Genomic DNA, 26065 nt, shown 5'->3' with positions numbered 1-26065 from the left:
GGTGTAGGTGCTTTTCCCAACTCTGGCTGAAGATCAACATGTCATCCAAGTATACCACTACAAATGATTTGGTGAATGGCCGCGAGATGTCATCCATTAGCCTCATGAAGGTTTCAGGAGCATTCGTCAATCTGAAAGGCATAACCAACCATTCGAAAAGGCCCTCCTTGGCTTTGAAGTCAGTCTTCCACACATCAGAGGGTTCGATTGGTACTTGGTGATAGCCTGACATCAAATCAAGCTTGCTAAAATATTTTCCCCCCTTCAGTTGGTCCAGGAGGTCATCAATCCGTGGGATCGGGTACCTATTACAAACAGTGATCTTGTTCAGTGCCCAATAGTCAATACAGAGTCTCCAAGTCCCATCCTTCTTTTGTACCAACACAATCGGGCTCCCACAAGGCGTTGAACTTGGATGGATGTGACCTTTCTGCAGTAGTTCCTGAATCTGCCTCTTGATTTCATCGTTCTCCAGAACGGAGCGCCGATAGATTGGTCCATTAGGCAGCGGCAATCCTAGGGTTAGATCTTTGGAGTGCTTAACCTGACAGTGCAGAGGATCCCCTGCGGGGGAGGTGAAGATGTCCTCGTACTCCTCCACGACCTTGTCCATCCGTAGTTTTCATGCACAGGGGCCTTGTCTAAAGGTCATGGCCACTGTCTTCTTCTTTCCTTGAGGGTGTATCATGAGGAAAACAAATTTCCCGGTTTTGGAAATGAGCTTACTGCATTGTTTGCAGTAACTAAAGAGATGGTGGTAGGCGGTGCTACCTCCGATATCATGTACAACCTATTTCCCAAAGTAATAATAACAGCACGGGGCCTTGATTCATACACAACATGTCACTTCCACAAGTATGGTTGTCCTAATAATACATCACAAACTTCAAGGAGAGAAATGTCACACAATACCTCATCTATGAAGAGCTTGATGTTGTATGGAAGGCGACACTGCTGGCTCACACGAAGATCCCGTCCTTGGTGAAGCCACCCGATGGTGTACAGTTGTGGATATGTTGTGGTCGGTAAGCCCAGATGCTTCACGACCTCTACCGAAATGAGTTTCTTTTGGCTCCCACTTTCGACAATGAACTATAGCGGGGATCCCTTTACCCACATCTGGGAGTGGAAGAGACGCTCCTCCTCCTTTGGATCTTCGAGTTCCTCCTTCTAGATCTTCGTGGTGGCAACGTTGGCATTGGGCTCCGCTTCGATAATCTGCTTGCCTTTGTCATTCCCCTTGTCGGGTTATGAATCAGAGTCAGAACATGCATCTGATTCTGAAACCTTTAGCTTAGCCACCAATGACTACTTGGCCCAACACTCAATTATGTTGTGAGTGGAGCTCTTATGGAACTCACACCATTTTCTCGTGTCCTTTTTTGGTTTCACGGCGATGTTCTTTGCTTGCAACTTTGGCGGGTTGTCTTGGGCCACCCCGCCTTAGCTTTGTCCTTTGTTCTGCAGTTTGGGGGCACCTTTCCCTTGCTTTGGATTCGCAGATCCAAAGTCTTGCTTCTTTTGTTTAAACGTTTTCTTGACCTTAACGGCATATCAGTATGCCATGCCGAGCGAGGAGATGTTCAGGAATTCTATTTCTTCCTAGATGTACTTGTGCAGGCAGCCACGGTATTTGAGTATCAAATGTTGCTCTGAATCCTTGATACCCAACTTTGTGCGAAGGGTATGGAAAATATTGGTAAACTCTGGCACGTCTTGGTCCCTTCCCTGTCACAGCATGGTCCACTTTATGTATTGATCCTCTTAGCTTCCAACAAGGTAGTCTTGCTCCTTGATGGCATCCCGGAATGAATTCCAGGTGGGTGCGGCTGAAAATAGTGAGCTGGTATTTTCATCCTTCCACTCACAGTAGGTTTCCCACCAGTCCTTGACGTGGGGGCCTGCTTTCAGAGGAGCGAAAATAATCTTTTCCCGACTGGAAAAATCATGAACAAAAAATTAACCCTCTAGTAGATTTAACCATTTATCGACGGCATCTACGTCTATCTGACCATCGAATATGGGGATTTCAAAATTAACTTGTACCTTAAATGGTGTGGCGTTTCCAGAGTAGTTGTTGGAAGTCGATGCATCACCCCTGGGTAGCCGCTGAAGGATCTAGGCAAAGCTTTCCATCATTGTGTTCCTTTGTCACTCGAAGGCTTCTTCGAGCAAGATTTTGATATGATCTCCTACCCCCTTGTCGTTCTTTTCATCCACCATGGGAGGCCGTCGGGATTTGCGAGGCTGGTCTTGCAAAGGTTCGACCAGTTCAAGCCCTAACTCCTTATATCCCGACCTCGTTGTGGACATGCTAAGAAAAACAGAGAAAAAGCAGACCGCTCTCATACCACTGATCCGGATTTAAATAGGAATGCAACAAATTACAGAGATAACCATAAACACGAAGATGCAACGGAAATAATACTTCATTTCATTAATGTAAAATACTGAGATATGCTTACAAACAGAAAATGGAAATAAACAGCTAGGGCGATGGTAGCTTATCTCTTATAAGAGATGTGGTGGCTACATGCCTCTGAATTGTGTTACAATGAGGCTTGAAGGCCTATTTATTGTTGAGAAACAATGGAAAACCCTAAACATCCAAAAACCTAACCCTAGAAGATGAAATGCCAAACTGTGGGCCCCGTTTGGGTAAATTGGTACATCAACTTCCCGGGGTCGTAACTTTGGCATATGATCTATGTTTGACGCGCACAATATCTCATCAGAAAGATCTATCCGAGAAATACAACTTTGGGAAACGAAAGATCAGTCCATGTACCCATGTTGCTCCTATATTTCCCAAAAAACATCGTTTAGGGCCTCAAAACGGCTCCGAAAGTTCAGGACCCGAAAAAATGCTAAAAATAGTAAACTATGCTACAATTATGGAAACTGAAAATCTGAAAGAAAAAATGGTGGAGGTCCAAGTGGACTTGGCGGGTGGCCACCAATCTCCACCTGGATCAATCCCACTTGTCATTAAACCTTGATTAATCTTCATCCTTATCACATATTCAACCCTAATTGATCTCATGTTATTTATCCTTCTCTTTTTCTTTCTCTCTCCCCCTCTCAGGGTGTCTTGATTTTTCCCTAAAAATTAGTGTTGTTTCTATGCTCTCCTTCTTATGGTTTCATGGTATATTAGTCTAATCACCATGCTAAAATTTGGGAGCTCTACACAAGAGTTTTTTTCAACCCTTCCCTTTCTTGAGTAAGAGATTTTTCTTGTGTTATCCTCCCTGAGACCATGTGGAGCATTGGTCTTTTTCCTCCAATAAAGGGAAGGCTTACCTTATGTTATTGATAATGCTACCCAATTTTTCCCATAAACAATCTCCTATGTTAGTTTCTACCTCTCCACAATGGAAGTAATGCATGTTAATGCTATCAACATCGTAGATTATATGGTTTCTTATTATTCCCCTCCCCTTATTTGTTATTTTACATGTCTTCAAGGTATTTAATAATAATTATGTCAAATACTTAACTTTTCATGAGGCTCTTGCATTCAAATTCCTATCTATATTACTTGGATTGAGATCCAATCCTATCATGAGAAAAAGGATAGCCTCTCCTTTCAAACAAATGGTTACTCCCTTAATTTGTACAATCCTTAGTTCCTTGAAATATCATCTTTTTGAAAAGTTATTTATTTTCCCCTCTTCCTCTTTATCAGCTCGTCTATTTATTATTTAACACCCAACAAAATCTTGGTTCTCCCCTTCAATCATTCCTTTCTCCAACATATTAAAAATTATTTGTACTTCTATTATTGTTTTGTGAAATATACCTCATGCCTATATCCAAACAAGTCAAATGCACATACAAAATCAACAACAAAATCCCTAACTTCCCTAAACCTTTTCCAAAGGAATATCAATTTCTTACTCCAAATTTTCTATATATTATACAGATTTTGAATGTTGGTGTACCATGCTAAGAAATTTTGTTTGTAATAAGAAATATTATTATCATACTTATGAACCCTCCAATGTGAGTGATAATTGTGTAATAACCCTTAATCTATGACTACAACTAATGCATGGAGTTCTAGGGGATTCCCAAGTAATCATGGTAAATGCAACTAAGATGTAACTAGCATGCACTGATATCTTATGGCTTGAGCTTCCAGGTAGACATCAATACTCATTTATCATATATATACACCAATCTAGGTTTATCCATTTCATACAAAATTCAACCATGGATGGCATATCCAAAGAGCACTCATCCTTCCAAGATTTCCTTGTCATTTTATAGGAGGCATTATTTGACATGCCATCTTGATTTAGTCATCATTGATTAATATAATATTGGTAACATTTATCCTTTAGGTCATATGATGTTTAAGGTATAAATTGGTTTCTAACCCATTGTTTGTTGATGCATTTAAAAGAATGAGCAATGTCATGTTTGTCATTGAAAAATCTATCACCATTTTAACCGAGGATTCATTGATTTTGTAGAGTTTATTTTTCCATAGATATCCATGGTGCATCTTACAAGTCAATGCTTGGTGCGCTTGTCCACTGATATAGTTTTTTCAAAGGTGGGGAGGAACAACATGTTTGTGAACGTAGATGCCTTAATCTTTCAATACAACTTCTTTAATGTATACTAGACTTCATCATTGTCCATGACTACTTTGTTCTTATAGACACTCAAATATAACTTTGAAATGTGATTGTTGAAATCATGGTAAACTAGTTTCATTTGTTCCACTTTTCCTTTCACGTCCTCTACAGTTTCAACCCAATAGTCAACAATTGTAGCAAACACAATTTCCTTTTATTTTTGCTCCCTAGTAATTCTCACCGATATATGTTTGCTACTCTCAACAATGGCCATCTTATTATTGAGGTAGTTGATATTTACAAACATGATTATCATTCTTATCAACATCTACTTAGGTATAACAATTAATCTTTAGTTTAAGAAGTGTAACTACCTCCATGATCTTTAGTTACTACATTCATTGTTCTTGGCCTTCCCCTCTCAAAGGTTATCCTTATTGTTAGTAGAAAAGCAAAAAATGAGGAAAGTCACCTAAGTCCAAATCATATACTAAAAAATGTTAAGTGTGTGTAGGTGTTTCCTTTCAAGAGTAATCATGGAGTGATTATGGTGGAATCATGCTTTAAGCAATTATTAGTATCACTATGACATTGTTTATCATAACATACTAAGTTGTCTAAATAGTCACATCACCTTGATTTCCATGACCTTGATGCCATCCCAAGATTGTGATGCAACACCCCTCCCATGATGTAACCTTAACTACGATGTAATCTTATAGTAGGGTGCAACCCACAAACTAACACGGTCTTGACTTCAAACTCAATTCCTTGTGCATTTTTTTCAACATTGTCATTATTTAATGGTATTCTACTTTGCTTTGACATGACTAAAAATCTAACTATTAGGTCCTCTCAAACACAAATTCACGGTATGTTACTAAAATAAAAAAAATGGATGTCATAAATAAATGACTATCTTGATCTCCTAAAGTGTATCTATTTGAACAAAATTAAAATTTTCAAGATTGTAGAAACAACGAATCAAAATTTGTATGTATTAACTCTAGTTTCTAGGAGTGGCCTTAATTTTAGTTGTGCTAGGGGAGAAGGGTTTTGAGCAAACATGTTCCCCACTCTTTCATTATTCCACCATTGATATACGCCAACTTTATAGCTCCTAAATATCTAATTTTTGCAACTAAGCCAAGGCCTATCCAATACATTCTTGACTTTCCTCAATGCTTTAGGAATTTATGATCATATGGCATGACCATGATTCCTTTATCAAAGCTCTTATTCTCATCCCTATGATGTCAAGTTCTATGACTATATTTTCCACAACTTGGTAGTAACTTGACAAGATGTTGTCTTGCTTGAGTTCAAGCATGTAATAGCCCCAGGTTGATTTCCTATGTAAATAAAAAAAAATGACATGTATTCCAAGCTAAATGTTGGGCAAAACATAGTGATGGGTTATCATTAGTGATTAATTAATGGCTACGGAAATTTCCAAAGGAAAAGTGGAATTAATTGGAATTATATCTTACACTTGCACACTTAGAGTCTTCTTGGAGCACTTTGGCATACTTTGGATATGGAGAAAAAGGCAAGGGAAATCAAGAAAGCACAAGGGAACCGGTGGATCAACAACTATAGCTGGATTGCTTTGCAGGTAACAGGTTGAATGTGTGGTTTCCTTGTTGATTTATGGATTCATGGTATATCCATGTGATTATATGGTTATGTGTTTTCATTGGCATGGAAGATTTCCTAGATTGATAGTGGTTATAGTCTTGCCTTCCCATTTCCTGGATTGCCATGGTGTTATGGGATTTTCCACTTGATTGTTTTCTAGTTGGTGCTCATAATTACCTATGGTTGTGGGTAGGAAAAAATGCTTTGGAAGCCCTGGAACAACTTGCGTTGAGTTACTATTCATGGAGCCTAGGTTGGGACAAACACTCTGGAGCCCTTGGTGTGTTCAGTTACTAATCCCTAGATCTGGGTTTGACAAATGCTCTAGAGCCCTGGAAGGTTGTGGGTTGAGTTACTAGTTCCTGGAGCCTTGGAAAACTTGGGTAGAGACCAGTTTGATTGGGGTTAGTGATGTCTGACTGAGAGGTGGAATCACTGGTTGAGGTTTGAGGTGGTTTGGCCTCTGGAAGCCCTAGTTTGGATTTTCTTGGTTTATTCCATGAGATCCCACATTCATTCTTGGAATATGGCACTGGGGTGATTCTCTGAAAGAGAGATTTGGTTAAGCCAAATCTATGGTCGGGTGGCACATGGAAGTCCCTGACTCGGTTAGTAATTTCATATGTTAATAAGAGTTATTCTTCTATTGTGATTCATTTACATTTGTTGGCAATGTGTTGGGGATATTATGGTTGGGATTCCATGGTTTATATGTTGGTTATTTTTTGGTTATATGTTGATTATATGATGTGTGTCTTCTATGGATCTAATTATGAATTGTTTAGCTAATGATTGGTTGATGAATGTATGGAATAATAAGTGTTGTTATAGTTATGTGGAGAGGGCATAGGGCCTTCTCAATTATTCTCATATGAATATCATACTTTTATGATCAGATATGCATTCATGACCTTTAGCACACATGTTTACCATGTGTTTGATGAAATGTTTGTTATGTTCTAGGTAGTCTAGGTTAAGTTCTTCCTTCAAGTTTATATGTTTAGCCTTGTTGTCATGGTATTAATGATTATGGGAAGTCTCAGGAAGTTTGGGGTAGTGGTCTAGCGGCTGACCTGGAATTTTGGCAAATATCTCTAAACTTGACAATTTGGGTCACAACTGCACCCAGGCAGGCTTGTGCATGCGATTGGAGGCGTATAACTTCATGGAGGCCTTGTCATCCATGCAATTGGGGGTTAAAGTGTGTGAAAAGGAGCCCCAACTTAGGTTTTGGTCACCTAGGGTGGTTCTTTGGACCCTGAGCGTTCTGTAGCTTGAGGGATGAGGTGAGTTATCAATTAGTAGTCAGTTGTAGGCCCCACTTCCTTAACTGGAGCCAAGGAGGTCGAGTCATCTCATAGTATCCCTCAGCTCATGTTTACCCCGGAAGGTCAGTTAAATTTGATAAATGTGCAAGGGGTGGATACAAATCCGTATCAAATCTCCTAGGTCCAACAGTTGGACTGGATGGGTGAAATATGTTTTTCATGCATGTATGTCAGTTGTCTATGTGTTAGTTATGCATGCATTGTGATCGTCATTATTGTATTTGTGTCATCACCTAGAGGTTTATGATGTCAGTCTATTATGATGAGTAATATGTTGATTTCTTATATATACACATGTTGTAATAATCCAGATTGATTTTGCAGATGAGGTGGCCTCCCCTGAACTTCATTGAGATATGTTAACCATGTTTATATTTGGTTTATCTGACATGGTATGTTTGTAGGAAGAAGAAGATCAAATATGACAAGAAAAATGGTGGACTGAATTTCGCGTGATTATCCCTACATATCATATGAACAACATGGTGATGAGTCTCCCCTGACATAGCAGATACATGGAGAATTTTGAAAGCAAAGATCAGAAGTTGTAAGGTGGATAGTGACAGGATCATTCGGTCATGGGAAAGACTTGCTAGGGCACAGGAAAAGCAAGGAAAGGTTAATGTAGTCAAGCTTCAAAGTCTATCAAGTTTGCAAAGACAAGGATCACTTAGAATCAATCATCGACAGGAAGAAAGGACCAATGGGGCATATGGCGGCAGGCCTCAATTAGGATATAGGTTTGATAGGAATGATACAGCTAGAGATGGCAGGTTCTTGGATACACGTGATAAGAGGAGTAATGATTGTGGGTTCTATTCTAGTTATGGTTTAAAGAGACAACATCGTCATCGCCACCACCATCCGTATAGGAGGTATGAGAATCAATACTTCCCAGAGGAGTTCAAGAAAGAAAAACCTCCTACATTTGATGGAGAAAAGAAGAAGTAACAAGATGCAGAAGCTTGGTTTCTTGGAATGAAAAAGTTTTTTAGATTGCACAAATATTCAAAAAATATGAAAGATAGGATATCTACTTTTAGTATCCAAGTAAAAGTAAACATTTAGTAGGAAGATGTAAATAATGTTAGAGGCATTAGAGAAGAGGATATGACTTGGAGTGAGTTCGAGAAACTTTTCAAGAAGAAGTATCTATCTGAAAGATATTATGATGACAGGGCAAAGAAATCTATGAGGTGAAGATGGGATCTATGACCGATGAGGAGTATACTAGAAGATTATTGGAGTTGTTGAGATATATGCCTTATCTTAAGGAGGAGTAGAAAATATTCAGAGAATCATCAGTGGGTTGTTGGTGTCATTCAAAGACGGGATTGAGTTTGATGAGCCTAGATCGCTAGAGGAAGGCATCAAAAATTTGAAGCATTGTTATGAGCAATCGAAGTCAAGACTGAGTCTAAGCAGGACTGTAAAGGTTATGAGAATAATAAAGGAAAGTGGGCTAAGAAGAGAGGAAAACCTCAAGGTACATATGATAAGGAGAATGTAGTTACGCATAAGAAGTTCAATGCAACTGATAAAGGATAGGGATTTTAGTCTGAGGAGCAGAACAAGGGTGATGGCAGGAATCCTTTGCAGTCTTAGACTTGTGGGAAGGATCATTGCATGAGAGATTGTCTGCAGCATCAGGATGGCAAACCATAGATTTACAGTGCTCAGGGGGCATAAAAAGCTGGGGATGTTGGAGAGAGTATTCCTTGGATTTATTCAGCATTGGATAATAGGCAAGCTGGTCATTAGGCATCTATTATCGAGATGGAAGGTAAGTTTTGTGATCAAGTTGTTTCTATTTTGATTGACCCTGGATCTAGCTATAGTTATATCAGTCCTGACCTAGTGGATAATTGTTGCTTGAACAAAGAAGTGCATGTAGAGTCTTGGTTAGTGCAGTTGGCTATATGTACTAAGAAAAGAGTTCACCATTGGGTAAGATCTTGTGCATTTGAGTTGAATGGTATGTCGACATCGATGCATCTAAATGTGCTTTCATTGGGATCATAAAATATGTTTTTGGGTACATATTGGTTATACATTCATGGGACAAAGGCATATTTTTATGATAAGGCTATTGAGTGCTTGAATGATGATGGAGAGAAGAGAATCTTGTAGAGTAAGAAGAAGCCTACATTAGTGAGAATGGTCACAACTATGTTGGAAAAGTGCAGTAGTAGGAAAGGGTGTGTCTTGTTCATAGTTCATATTTCTAGTGACAAAGGGAAGGATGTTGAGGATACAGAAGTCTTGAAGAGGTATTTGGTTTTGTAACAGTTTCAGGATGTATTTCCAGTAGAGATCTCAAATTTACTGCCTCATAGGGAAGTGGACTTCTCTATTGAGTTGATGTCAGGAACAACACCGGCATCGAAGGCATTATACAGGATGAGCACTCTAGAGTTAGTGGAACTAAAGTTGCAGTTTAAGGAACTACTTGACAAGGGATATATTAGGCCAAGTGTGGTGCCTTGGGGTGCACCAGTATTTCTTGTGAAGAAGAAGGATGGTAATTTCAGGTTGTGCATTGATTACAGGCAGTTGAACAAGGTGATGATCAAGAACAAGTATCTATTGCCAAGGATCGATGATTTGTTTGATCAATTTAAGGGTTCAACAATGTTCTCGAAGATTTATTTGAGATCAAGATATCATCATATATGCATCAAATAATAGGACATCTACAAGATTTCTTTATGGATCACGTATGGGAATTATGAGTTTGTAGTAATTCCTTTTGGTTTGACTAATGATCCAACGACTTTCGTATGTTTGATGAATAGTGTGTTGTGTACTTTTATGGATAAGTTTGTGATAGTATTCATTGATGACATATTGATATATTCTAAGAATGAGGAAGAGCATGCAGAACATCTGGTAGTAGTGTTGAGATTTCTAAGAGAGCATCAATTGTATGCCAAACTTAGTAAGTGTAGTTTCTTTCAGACAGAAGTTCATTACTTGGGGCATGTGGTTTCCAAGGAAGGGATAGCAATAGATCCAGAAAAGATCAGAGCTATCATGGAATGGGAAGATCCTAGGAATGTGGATGAGGTTAGATCATTCATGGGACTAGCTGGTTATTACAAGTGGTTTATCAGGAACTTCTCATGGATTTCCTATCCTATTGCATATTTGCAGAGAAAAGAAAATAAATTTGAATGGATAGAGGAATGCACAGCTAGTTTTCAGCAGTTGAAGATGTTGCTTACAAATGCTCTGATGTTCAAGATTGCAAATCCAATTAAAGATTTTGTGGTATGTACAGATGCTTTCAAGAGAGGACTTGGTGGAATCATGATGTAGGAGAGATAGGTAGTATGCCATGAGTCAAGAAAATTGAATGAGCATGAGTAGAACTATGTGACACATGGCCTTGAGTTAGAAGCGATCATCCATGCATTGAAGATGTGGAGACATTATCTTCTTGGTAGGAGGTTCATCTTGATGAGTGATCACAGTGGGTTGAGGTACTTGTTTGACCAAACTAATATGCAGGTCAAGCAAGCTAGGTGGTTGGCTACACTTAGTGAGTTTGACTTCGAGATCATGTACATTAAGGGTAAAGAGAACAAGGTTGTAGATGCTCTTAGTAGAAGAGTACAAGTAAACCACATTGCAGTTATCAGTTCATATGGGACATATCATTTACAAGATCAAATCTTACAAGAAAGAGAACAAGATGATAGGTACCAGCAGCTTAAGCACAGGTTACAGTAGTAGGGTATAGGTGAACAGGATGTGGATTATCATCTCACGATAGATGGTTTGGTCAAATTTAGTGAGCTCAAGAAGCTTATCTTGAGGGAATTTCATGTGAAGCTATATTCAAGTCACCCTGGATATCAGAAGACATTGACAGCTGTTAAGAAGTTCTACCGTTGGCAAAATTTGAAGAAAGAGGCGGTTGAGTTTGTTGCAAGAAGTTTATATTGTTAACAAGTAAAAGCAAAGTGTAAGCATCTAGGTGGTTTATTGCAGCCAATTATGCTTCCACAGTGGAAATGTGAGGTCATTTCCATGGACCTCATTAAATGTTTACCGAGGACATCTCGATAGCATGATTCCATCATGGTTTTGGTTGACATGTTGACTAAGGAAGCTCACTCATTCCAGTGAAGTATATGAATTCAGATAGTGAGGTAGCTCAGGTATTCATTAGGAAGTAGTGAGGTTACATGGTATTCCTAAGAAGATTGTATCTGGCAGACATGAAAAGTTCACTTCCAGGTTTTGGAAAGAGTTGTTTGCAAGTTTGGGGACAAAGTTAGCCTTCAGTACAGCTTATCATCCGTAGACAGATGGACAAATAAAGAGGGTCAATATGATTCTTGAGGAAATGTTGAGGATGTATGTTATGCACCAACAAAGAAGGTGGGAGGAGTATCTTCCATTAGTTGAGTTTTCTTATAATAATGGATATCAAGAGTCTCTGAAGATGAGTCCATTTGAGGTGCTTTATGGGTGGAGTTGTAATACTCCCATCAGTTGGAGTGATCCAGCGAACATGATGTTGATTGGACCAAATATGTTGGAAGAGGTGTAATAGGAAATGCAAGTTATCGGGAAGAATCTAAAGGCATTACAGGATAGGCAGAAGAGTTATGCATATCATCACAGGATATTTAAAGAGTTTCAAGTTGGGGAGCATGTGTACATGTGCATCAATTGATCCAGGAGGATCCTAAAAATTCTCAAAATTCAACAATCTCATATGCTCATGAAACCAGCGCCAAGTCGAAGAGCTCGTCGTGTTGATTCCAGTGGTATATTTGGTTTTCAAAATGGCCTTCGTATGAGGGAGAAAATGCATTCTAAAGTTTTGTCCAAACATGCAAAAAAGGGAGGCCAGAGCAGGCCAAGTGGCAGTGCCAGAAAAGGAAAAGTGGCAACAGGTGAGAAAGGAATGTGGTAGTAGGAAACGCAACCCACAAGTCAAACCAATGACAGAGAACTTGGATTCGATCTCATGACCTTCGGCTTGCCGGCCCAAAACCTTAACCAGTAGGTCGCAAGGTTGTCATTATAATACATAGCCGCAAGTTTATATTTAAACAATAGTTCGATTGCTATGGTGGGGAAGGGTTGGTGGAGCCCGCCATATCTAACAGACCCACCAAACCCCGGTTGTATTAATGACTCTCCAAACGTGCATCCAACGATGCCTCCAAACATAGCATAACCACCATACAATATAACCATATGTTATAACCAAACACCAATATTAACATATATGTTAACACAGTTTGGTGCGGAGTTGGTATATATGCTATGTTAAAACCTTTAGTTACAACCAAATGTTATGTTAAAACCTTTGTAATAAACCATATGTTATATATGGTGTTAGCGCTTGAGATTTCACCCTAGGCTGAGGAAGGTAAACCTTCAAGGCAACATCAAACCATTTCACCTCGTAGCTAGCCCTACGGGGTATGAGAAGGCTCTCTCCGGTCAAACTCGGTAGATCTTTCAATAGGATGAGCTAACCCAATTAGGAACACTAATGTTAGGCTAGTAAACTGATAAGGAGGGTTGATTTAAAGTTTTTGGGGTTTTTGGTGGCAATTGGAGGATCTGCAATTTTAGGGTGCGGGGATTTGACACAGTTTCTGCAGGTGGGTCTTTGGGGCAAGGTAGGAGTTTGTGCTGATGCCTTTAGCTGAGATGGATGATCAAGGAAGAATGATAAGCAGGCTAAAGAGCGCAAACAATGACTTTGAATCCTCTCTAGACAGTGGAAAACATAAACATTAAACAAATTTGAAAGCTGAGCATGGCAAGCATGAATTCAAACTTTATCACTTCATTTGTTTAATAAGCTGCAGTAAAGAAAGAGATGGAACACATAAACACACTTACAATTACAATAAGAGAACACACCATTAACACAAGAGTCCACAAGAATCCCAATGATGTCTGCAAAACCCTGGTCTTCCTTTTCCTCAAATTGCAGAGATACAAGTAAAATATACAATAGGAGCTTCTCCCTCAAAAGTCCAACCTTCCAACCCCTGAAAATGATTGAGAAAATACATAATATAGGAAATCCAACCTCTTCCCTTGCCTCTAGGGGTCGAACTCATCCTTCTAGGAGCTGTTTCAACCAATTCTAAACTGAGCACTAAAATCTAGGCAGTCAAAACAACTTGCCTCTATAAGCTAGGAAACCAATCCATTCATTAAATATTTACCCTTTACATGAATGAATCTTCTAGAAGTGTTAAACAAGAGTAAAAGTGTCTTAGAGTTACAATAATTACATCAAAGATAATCATCTTCCACCCCAAAAAGTCAAACTGAGTCAAATCTGCGTTTTCTGGGCTGTACAGTGCAATCTGGCAAAAAACTGCCTGACTGGTCGCGCCCCCCTGCCTGACTGGTCGCGCCCCTTTGGAGCTCTGTTTGGGGTACTTTCAGGTGGAAAAATTGAGTAAAAGTGGGCTTGTTGGAAAGGTCTGTGAGTCTACTTTCCAACCCAACTGGAATTTTTGAATTTGGAGTTGATTTGACCCCTCAAAAGTCATTTCTCCCAAGACAGCTTTCTGCAACTCAAAATAGGGGCAGAAAGTCAAAATTTGCATGTATTTTGAGCTTTTGGAAGCCCAAATCTCCATAAAATCTGAAACCCATCCATAGGAAAGTGTATTTTTGCATGAAAATTCCAAAAATGCAAAGTTTTCCCCGTTCTGAGCTGCCTCCATGACTGGTCGCGCGCGGGGTGAGACCAGTCAAATGGCCAAAACCTATAAAATTCCCAAAAATGCCAAAAATGCTTCAAAACTCTCAAAATTTCTTGGGTTTGCTGCTAGGAGGATGCTAATGAGTATCATGGTGAGTGAGAGAGGCCTCGGCCAAGATACGGAGTGGATCAGGCCTCTTTCTCCTTTTTTGTGCCTTGGTCAACCGCCTTGGATCCAACGATTGTAATTTTGACATTTATCTAAAACCATGACACCTGTGAAAAAAGTGAAGGAGTTTTTTCTTATTTGGCATGTTGTGGACAAAAACCTCTCTCAGTTTTCCAAAATTCAGCTTTTATTGCTCTGAAACATCATTTGAGTGCAACTTGTCCCGATGTGTGAAACAAGGGATTTTGTCGAAATGGAGCGAAATGAAGGGGATAGGGGGCTTCTAAATTCTTGGGGAAATTTTTGGGAGTGGGGAGGGATGTTAGGAAGCAGGGGAAAGTGGAATATCAGAGATTGAGTGAGGGGAAGGGGTCCAAAAGGGCAAAACACAGGCCAAACCTAGAAAATTGCCAGATTGTAGCTAGAAACTAGGGTTTGTGCAAAAATGAGGAATTTGGCGGATCTAAGGGATGGGAAGTGTTTGATAAGGTACTTTAAGGATAGGGGAAGGTGTATGAACATCAGGAAACAAGTTTTGCCGGTGATTTGACCATCCAAGAGAAATTGGCTTTCAAAACCCTAGGAGAGGGAAATGACCTTGCCAAGGCACAACTGAAGCATGAACAAGGTGTAAAATGACTCATTAGACACTGACATGATAATGACAACCCTATGAATGATGATAGACTCAGCTGAATGATGACATGGACCGTCATTTGGACAACTTTCAAAAGTGTGAAAGCAAACCCTAGACCTAATGCCTAGTGACCAAATTTTGCTTGAAGACTCACTGAAATGACAAAATTTGACCTTGACACTTCAAAATCACTTTGTAAGAGCATATTTGATCACTGGAGGAAGGCTGGGAAGACTGACACTAACATATGGCATGGGTATGTATTAATACAAACAAATTTAATATATATTTATAATTTTGTTGGAAAGAAATCCCGAGAGGCCTGCGGGTTTGACCCCGGGACCTTCCCGTGGAGTTATAAAAGGCTATACCAATGCACCATGGCCAAGGGAGATATCAAGAATGTGTTCTGTAATTGTTTTGACAATGTCTGTAAATGCATTTGGAGGCATAACTCGACCAACATTGGGCATTTTTGTAATCTGAAAGTTGTGTTGTGTTGTACTACGAAACAACCCCCCCATTTATAAATAACAATAGCTAAGGTTGGATTTATAAATGGGGACCATTTTAAAATTTTGGGCTTAGGATAATAATACATAACTCTAAGAAGATAACTAGCAAAACCTTGCAAAATGAACTAAGGATGAAATGCACATTGCAAATTGCAAATCGCACTTTTCTGCATGACTATTTTAAAACACCTTCAGAAAATTGTGATATGTGATTAGCTCTCCCACTGCGATAACTTCAACTTGTCATTTCGCACTTCGCAAGAAACTTAACCATGCCATTAGAACGATAATTAGTGATTTGTGAAATGTGATATTGCGATATCCGCAATCGTTTTTCGCTTGATGCATCTAGTAGCGCTATATTGTATCCCTTTAAAGATCACGATGCGCAATTAAGAGAAGTAAAACGTGTGAATTAATTACATTTTAAATACCAAAACAAACAAGTTGACAAGTTAATAAATATTTAGCAGCCTGAGGAAGGATAATCGTTTTCCATTTTATGGGTAGTTATAATCAAGTATCTCATTAAACCTTTCTCATGATCCAAAGTCATTTTAGAGAAGCTTTCACTCTTAATTACTTGATATCGTCTGCGCTGATATATCTTTTCTATTTTAGGCAAGCAACAAAAGACATGTCACTAAGAAAGGTGATGCAGAAACAGAGCAAACAGACCATTGTTGAATCTAAGTTTACAGATATGGCTCCTATCATCGCTAATATAGTTTGTGATGTTTCCAGAGGCGCAACAGCTTGGGAAGTATTTTACAATAGGCTGGAGGACGAGCGTCCTAAAATCACTGTTACGAGAGCAACAGCTGACTCAACAAGGTGTTCAAGACTTCAATGTAGATATGCTTCCTGTTCTTTCCTACATAGGATAGGAGCAAGAGCTAAAATCCTCCCATACACAGATATGATCAGGTGGGTGATCGAAAACCTTATCATTGAAGATAGGTAATTCAAGAATTCAAGGATGGAGCTCATAGGGTCATTTAGAGTAGAGGACTTGAAGAAGATGTACCACATACCTGACCCGCAGGATATATACGACATCACATTTGTGGCTAACTTCGCAAAGAAGAACCCAGACCCCTTCAAGCTAATTCGGGGTTTGAGAGTGTTGGACAACAAATTCAAATATGAAAAATCGGGTATGTATGTTATAGCCTCTTTGGAAAACCCCTACAACTATGTAGAAGCCATGTTATGTAGATTGTATGGGCTACCCAATAATACTAAGTTTTCAATAGAATGGATTCCTCTTATTGATGCATGTGTTAATTCCCATATCATGAATTGGCCTTCCATCCTATCTGACAACCTAGCCACCACCATTACTGAATATCGACAGAAGAAAGCCTCCTCTTCAGATAACCTCCATCCCTTCTATTTTAGTGCCTACATTATGGATGCTATCTATTTTTGCATGACATTTCCAACCATGGGTTGGAAATGGACCGTACAAGATCCTTACCCAATCCATCTCAGTCATAAACAAATATGGGAATCGCATTACATACCTCACTTCTACAAGATATTTCATATTGTTGGGTTGCCCCTACATCAAATAATTTTCAATAAGAAAGCCCCTAGATATTCCCAAGAAGCCGCAACAGACCTGCTTATTGTCAGCTAGTATTTCATTGAAGAATGGTTCACCTACATTGGGGTTTTGGTAGCACAACTGATCCATACGTCCTTCCTTTATATGTTTATGATAAGTTATTAGCAAGAGAGATTGCCTACTAGACTATGGGAAGGGGCCTGACTAAAGTTCTTAAAGATGGCAAGAATTCATTATGGCCCACTTTCCTTGTCAAATGCGGTTCTTTTGCTTTAGCCAATTTTGTTCATGCTACTAAGGAATCAGCACATATGGAAGCCCTCAGGCTTCATATATTGCCTAAGAGGCAAGTTGATCTAAAAAAAGTGGCATATAATTTCACTACTGGAGTAAAGATCAAGCCATACAATCATGAAGATAATTATTTTGAGGATTTTTTATAGTCGGTCGTATCCTTCGAACAAGCGTTCGAATGGGAAAAGGCGAATATGAAACCTGGAGATTTTCAAATATTTTAGGAATTTAGAGATGAGAGGCTCTGGGTGATCCCAATGCATTTATTAAAGCCTGAGGATAAGTCTACACCAAGTGTCACTGTTGATAGTGGAGGTCCTAGCTCTCAAGTAGACTCTTAGGTAAACACTGAGAAGACACCAAACACAAGGAAACCCCAAGACACAGACAACACAATTGAGTCCAGCAAGAAGTCAGTTGAGAAACAAGTGATGAGCACCTCGACTACAGAGATCAGTTCAGAGGCCAAGGCAATAGTTTGGAGCAGTAGTGGGATCAATTTAATCAAAAATTTCAAGGCACTCCCAAAGCCTCAAATAACCAAGAAACTGAGGAATGTAAAACTCCTCTGCATGTTCATAAGGATACAGAGCCCAAGCCTATCGGTGAACAGTCCACGCCTATGGAAGAACAAGCAACAACATCCCAGCATATTGAAATTATCCCTGCTCTGCCCACATCAGAAATTGTTATGAAAGTAAATGAAATACCTCCACTCGATGTGTTCTATATCCCTCTCCACAAGGTTGTAGTTAGAAGGCAGAGAAAAAGGAGAAGGGTAGATACACTTGAATTCGCACCTAGAAACGAGCCAATGGACGTTGTTTGGAAGGAAATTCCTTTCAATCTAGCCGAGAACTTGACTAGACTATCACAGCTCACAGGAGCATACGCATCGGCCACTATGGACAAGGCTACTGAGGTCTCTACTTTACTAAGTGATAAAGAGGAGAGGATTGAGTAGCTCGAACAAGATCTCAAGACAAAGAAAGCAAGCACAAACAGGCAGGTGGTTGAACAGCTCGCACAATTGCAGCAAGCATGGAGGTCCTGAAAATAAGCCATGAAGCCGATATATCGGCCAAAAACATGCAACTCCAAGAAATGCAGCAATCCGTGGAAAGATACAAGGATATTCCCACTACTGAGGAGTTTATTAAAGAGGCCCTAGAATTAAATTCCCTTCTAGTGAAACAACAGGAGTATTTCTACCATAAGATGTCACAAATTATTCCCTATCTGACTACTTGCGACCAGCTGACATATAAGGAAATCGACCAGAGAGTTTAACGATTTAAACACCAAAATCTTTGAGTTCATCGAATGGCAATAGACAGAAGATGGAAGTAAAGCCAATCTACCCGAGATTAAGGAAACTCATAAAGACATTCTCTTCATAGATTGGGATGCGAGAATAAAATAGGTCGAGCTAGCATTCGCAAGGGCAGTTGTAGTATCAAAGAATATCATTAAAGCAGTGAAGAAAATCTTGTTCACCACCAATCTCATTAAAGAAGGCAATACGAAAGAAATGCCTGATTTAACTGCTCTGTATAAAGGCTGGAAAGAAAAGGTGGGGAGTCAAAGAGAGGCAATTACAAAACTGACCACGACCAACTAGGAGTCGTATTGGCAGTATCTTGTGAAGCCACATAGCCATATTATGACTCTCAATTGTTCTCTTCATATGACTCAACGCATGCTGCCACCACTCACCGATGTGATCTTCACAGGACAGTTCAGGACACGTTTCGAGGCACCTACTCAAATTCAACCGACGACTGGTATTTTTTATTTAAAGGACAAGCTGACAGACAGCAAGTCGTCCTCTTAGTTCTGTTTATTTATCCTATGTTTATTTTTGGAGTTAGTTACCTAGTTAGGAGGAAGGTTGTTTGAAACCTCCTCAAATTTTGTATAATCTATTTTTGAACATTTAGTTAGAATAGTATTTATACCCTTCTCATGCATTTAGAGAAGGGTCTATAATTTTATCAAAAACATTTGCAAAGAATGCAATATTATAAGTTTGTGAATTCTTTGGTGAAATTATGGAACATGATCGTTTCTTTTAGATATCAGACTACTTTCCTTTGTTGATGCACTTTTGTATTCTTGGGAGACAATTTGATTTGAAGAAAGAAGTTGGTCTATGTCATTTTTGAAATGAGCAGGACTTCACACATATGGTACCATTATCTTGTATGATTGATTCTGTTTACATTTAATTAGTGGCAAAACTTTACTTTCATGAATTATATGTGAGATTTATTGTTTCTGTTACGCGTTATTTGCACTTTTATATGATGCCTAGCTAAAATTGTGATTTTCATATATAACTCATCATATATGTGATATATCTTATAAATTCCTTTGACTAACTATTTAGTCAAAGGAAATATCTTTTATGTTACCATCTCTGTTTAGTTGTGTTCAATCTTTATTATCACATGTTAAACAGATATCTTTGTAGATTGCATACCACACAAGAATACTTGGGTTTATATTAGAATAAGTTAGTTAGAGAAATTGCATTATAGAATAGGTCACTTAGATTATCATTATTCTATTGCAAACACTCATGAACCACCCACTCTCATCTTAAAACCAACATTGGGAAACTAGTCCCATTATCCCTAGTCAGATCCACAACTTTAAACGAAAAAGGAGTTGTCTTAAGTTCCGGACCAGGTGGTTATCCCCCATGTTTCGGCAGCAGAATTCTGAGGCCGCAACATGTTGGAAAGATGAGGCCGAGACCTTTGAGCTGACAGTAGCCATTGAAGTTGTGAGCAGATTCCAGAATGGTAAATTTTGATGTAAAGAGACTTTACGAGCATTTTCAATACATCGGATGCCCATTGGAAGCGGACCCAGAGATGTAGTCTAGGAGGGACGAACTTCGTCATCAAATTTGTTGTGTTTGCTTCTTATTTCTGATGTTCATGGTTGATTTCAAATTTTAAGTTTTTAAGTTTAATGCACATAAAAATCCATTTTTCTTATTAATTCACTTAAAAAACAACCTTAGTTAATATTTGAAGAAACTGAGCAAAGAGTCAATTATGTTGTTTTTGGATCATATTTTGGTATCAGAGCAAGCTTGATCATGTATAAGTAGGATATTTTCCAATGTGAATGTTTACTAGATCCAAGTTGCAATGTGGAGAAGGGAAACTTTAGAAGATAAATCCAGATATTGGAAAGAACAAAGTCTCTCAAAAGTTGAAGATGGGAGAGCCAAATGAAGGAGAAGCTCCTGAAACAAAGGTTGTTGGAGAAGAGAAATATCAGAAAATGTTCCTTAATATGCAAAAGATGATTGCAAATATTTATGAAGATAAGAAGAAGTGGGATGCAACTTCATCTTCTAAAGGCAAGAAAGATAAAAGGGGCAAGGAAAAAGTTGATGGTAATGAACCTCCTTCTCCTCCATCTTCGTCTTCTTCTTCTTTATTCTCTTATCATTCAAGTTCAGATTCAGACTGACAAAATAAACCAAAGAAATCTCCTTTTTTGAAGCTTGATGTTAAGTTTGAGTTGCAAATATATGATGGTGAAATGAATGCTGAAAATTTAGATAGCTGGATAAAGCAACTTGAGGTGCATTGTAGAATTCAAAATGTTGTTGATGAATTTGCCAAAATTCAGCTAGCTACACTTAGAATGGGAGGAATGACTTCGATTTGGTGGGAAAGTAATACTCAATCAGATTTGAAGCAGAAAGGTAAAATTATCTCTTCATGGTCTAAGTTTGTTAAAGATCTTAGAAAGCAATTCTATCCTTTAGGATATATGCAATAGGTTGTAATGGATTGGCAACATTTAAGGCAAGGTAAAGTGTGCAAGAGTTTACACAGGAATTCAGGAAAAAGGCATTATCACTTAATGTTCCATTAAACACACAGGAAACTTTGTTGAAGTATATTGGAATTTTGCATTCTTATTTGCGAAATATATTTCTTATGTTTAATCCAACTGACTTTGATGAAGTGTGTGGAGAATCCATTCATGTTGAATCAGGTGGCAAACCTTTGCGGTCAAACTTTTCAAAGAAACCATTCAAGCATTCAGAGAACAAAGATTCCAAAGAAGGTAAGGGAAAGAGTACGTTGAAATAGAAGAAAGCGATAATAACAAAGAAGGAATGAGAAAGGCCTACATGTACTCATTGTCAGAGGGTTGGACATGAAAACTCCAAATGTTGGAAGCTTCATCCTGAACTTACACCAAAGAAGTTCCATAAGAATAAGGGTGAAATGAAAGCTAATGCTACGGCCCAACAAGATTTGGGATCTAACTCCGGTGATGAAAATAATATTACCGCTATGGATCTGGCAAGTATTCCTTCTTAAACTAGCTCTAGTTCTACTTGTTCTGCGTCTTCTTTAAAATCTAGTAATGTGATTGAAGAAAAGAAGAGAGTTGAATTGTTTCACAAAAGGATCATATCCAAGCACACAAAGATAGACACATTATTCGATAATGGATCACAAGAAAATATAATTTCTGAGGAACTAGTAAGGAAATTGGGATTGGAAACTAAAAATCAACCAAAACCATACCCTTTAGGATGGTTGAAAGAAAATACTCAGATGCAAGTCACAAAACAGTGTTGATTTAGGTTTTCAATTACAACTCATTTTGTTGATGAAGTTGAGCTAGATGTGATTCCTTTGGGTATATTTGGATTTGTGTTGGGTAGTCTATATCTTTATTATAGAGATGCCATATTTCATAGAAAGGAGAATAAGTATCGTCTCTTTAAAGATGGAATTGAATATATTGTCAGGGCACATAGATTTAAGACAAAATTGGATTTAATCAATGTCAGTCAAATGAAAAGGTTAATAAATTCAAGTAAAAAGTATATTCTCATGATTGTTAAAGAACAACCTAAAGATAAGTATGATGATTATCAAGGGTGTGATTCTCAGTTTAAGGACAAATTGGTTGAAATAGTATATTCTTATAAAGAACTGTTTAAAGAACCAAAACATTTACCTCCAGAACGAGAAATACAATATGAGATTCAACTTCAATTTGATGCCCCTCTCCCGAACATTGGCATGTATCGTATGTCGATCATAGAAAATGAAGAGATTAAGAAAAAAATCAGGAATTGGTTGATAAAGGCTTTATTTGACGTAGTTCTTCTCCATGTGGATCACGATGATATTAGTCCCAAAGAAAGATGGAACTTGGAGAATGTGTGTTGATTTTAGAACTTTAAATAAAATCACCATTAAGAACATGTATCCTCTTCCTAGAATCGATGATTTGCTTGATCAGTTAAAGAATGTGGCTTACTTCACAAAACTATATTTAAGAAGTGGTTATCATCAAATTCGTATTGCAGAGAATGATATAAGGAAAAATGCATTTAATACTAGACAGGGGCTTTTTGAATGGTTGGATATGTCATTTGGGTTATGCAATGCTCCAACAACTTTTATGAGAGTGATGAATGATGTTTTTCATCCTATTATTGATAAGTTTGTCGTATTCTATCTGGATGATATTCTTATTTTTAGTTCAAGTTGGGAAGAACACGTAAAACATGTTAAACAAGTTTTTGATGTGTTGCAAAAAGAGAAATTGTATCTCAAACTCTCTAAATGTGAATTTGGAAAAACTTCATTAGTATATATTAGTTACATAGTTGGAGGAGGTCAACTAAAAATAGATTGATGTAATTGTTAAGTGGTCAAGACCTCAAAATTTGACGGAAGTTAGAAGTTTCTTGGGTGTAGTAAGTACTGGAGGAAGTTTATTTCTCTTTTCTCTTTTATTGCATCACCACTTCATGATTTAACAAGTTCTAAAGTCTCCTTCCAGTGGGGAGGAAAACAACAAAAATCATTATATACTTTAAAGCATAAAATTGTTACAACTCCAATCTTGGCTTTGCCAAACCTTCAACAACCATTTGAAATATAAACTAATGCTAGTGGGTATGCAATTGGTGCAATATTATTACAAAAAGGAAAGCCTATTTGTTTTCATTCAGAAACATTTTCTAAAGAAGTTGCTAACTATCCAACTTATGATAAAGAATTATATGCATTAGTGGAAAGTGTTAAAAAATGGAAACATTATTTAATGGGAAAAGAAACAGTGATTCATACAGATCATCAACCACTTCAATACCTTCAATCACAAACTAAGTTGCAACAGTCTCGACATTATAAATGGATGGGGTTTTTGTAGCAATTCCATTTAGTAATCAAATATAAGAAAGGTGCCACAGTAGTTGATATGTTGTCAAGACCTTCTTTGAATGCTTCAGTTATTCTACAAAATAGTTCTGTAACACAAGAAAGTTACATAGAACAATATCATGAACATATTGATTTTAAGAATGTTTATAAATCACCAACTCATGGTGCTCAGGTGGAAGAAGTGAATTATCATATTCATGACAGGTTATTGCACCATCTTGGCAAGTTGTGCATACCATAGGGAGAAAGAGTGCATGTCATCAGGGAAGCACATTCTTCTCATGTTTCAGGGCATTTTGGTGTAGGTAAGACAGTGGCACAATTACAAAGGTTTTTCTATTGGCCTCAGATGAATGAAACAATTACTAAATACATCAAAGGTTGTGTCATGTGTTCAACAAGCAAACCAAACAACAGAAAGTTAGGTTTGTATATGCCACTTCCAGTTCCTTCTCAACCATGGGAAAGTATATCTATGGATTTTGTAGGAGGGCTTCCAATGTCTAGAAAAGGGCATGATTATTTGTATGTTGTGGTTGATAGATTTAGCAAAATGTGTATTCTTGTTCCATGTAAAAAGCAAGTTATTGTTGAACAAACTGCACATATGTTCTTTCAAAATGTGTGGGTTCATTTTGGGTTGCCTACTTCTATAATCTCATATCAGGACTCTCACTTTCTGGGAGAGTTTTGGTCCACTTTATGGGGACTCATGGACACTAAGTTGAAAAAGAGCACAACTTTTCATCCACAAACTGATGGGAAAATAGAGGTGGTGAACAGAATAGTGGTACATCTTCTCAGAGGTTATTGTAGCAAACATCCTAAGTTGTGGGATGAATCCTTACATTATGTCCAACATGCTTACAACCAGGCCTTGCACTCTTCTACTAGTAGATCTCCTTTTGAAACATGTTATGGGTACCTGCCAAAATCACCAATGGACTTTATGTTTGGTGAAGAAACTAAGGAGGATGGACATGGAGATGCTAACAAAGCAATCAAGTTCATTCAAAGAATCCAAAAGATTCATGAAGCAGTACATGATCAATTGGAGAAAAGTCAGGCCAAGTACAAAATGCGTCATGACAAGCATCGAGTGGATCATCACTTCCAGGTTGGTGATCAAGTATGGCTATACATCAGCAAAGAAAGGATGAAAGGTGAAGGTAAAAAGTTGAAACCTATAAGGTATGGTCCTTTTAAAATTGTTGAAAAGATTGGGCACAATGCATTTCGGTTGAATTTGCCTCCATACATGCACATATATTCAGTTGTAAATGTTGATAAATTGAAGTTGTATGAACCTCCAATGATCATGGATCAAGAGGAAAATGCTCAAATTCCAACAATAGATGATTTTGCACCTGAATGTATGATTGAGTTACAGGAAGATACCATCTTGGATAGGAAGGTCTGCACTTCTAAGCGAGGAGATGTAGAGTATCTTCGAGTGGGACTCAAAGGCATGAATCCAAGCAAAGCAAGGTGGATAGAGATCAGAAGGGTGAGGGAACAGTACCCTCACCTCATATATGCTTAAAACCAAACTTTTGGTGGTCCAAAAGCTTCTAGTGGAGAGGAATGATCCAGGAGGATCCTTAAAATGCTCAAAATTCAATAGTCTCATATGCTCATGAAATTAGCGCCATGTCGAAGAGCTCGTCACACTAATTTCGGTGGTTTTCAAAATGGCCTCCATATGATGGATAAAATGTGTTCTATAGTTTTGTCCTAACAGACAAAAAAGGGAGGTGAGAGCAAGCCAAGTGGTAGCACCATAGAAGGACAAGTGGCAGCAAGTGATAAGGGCACATGGGAGTAGGAGGCGCACCCCACAAGTCAAACCAACGGTAGAGAACTCGAATTCGAACCCGCAACCCTCGCTTCCCGACCCAAAACCTTAACCAACAGGTTAAGGGGTTGTCATTGTCATACATAGTTGCAAGTTTGTACTTAAACAACAATTTGATTGTTATGGTGGGGAAGGGTTGGTGGAGCCCACCATATTCGACAGGCTCGCCAAACCCCAGTTGTATTAACGACTCTCCAAACGTGCATCTAACAACTCCTCCGAACATAGCATAGCCACCACACAATATAACCATATGTTATAACTAGACTCCAATATTAACATATACGTTACCACAGTTTGTTGTAGAGTTGGTATATATGCTATGTTAAAACCTTCGTAATAAACCATATGTTATATATGACACGGGTATGTATTAATAAAAACAATCATACAATATATATTTATAATGTTGTTGCAAACAAATCCGGGAGGCCCACGGGTTTGACCCCGAGACCTTTCCGTGGAGTTATAAAATAATATACCAATGCGCCATGGCCAAGGGAGATATCAAGAGTGTATTATGTAATTGTTTTGACAGTGCCAGTAAATTCCTTGGAGGCA

This window comes from Pinus tabuliformis, chromosome 9, assembly GCF_031772625.1.
Source record: "Pinus tabuliformis cultivar Carrire ecotype Pingquan chromosome 9, CPIR1, whole genome shotgun sequence".
Lineage (NCBI taxonomy): Eukaryota > Viridiplantae > Streptophyta > Pinopsida > Pinales > Pinaceae > Pinus > Pinus tabuliformis.
The sequence above is the reverse complement of the archived record's forward strand: the minus strand, read 5'-3'. Positions refer to the sequence as shown.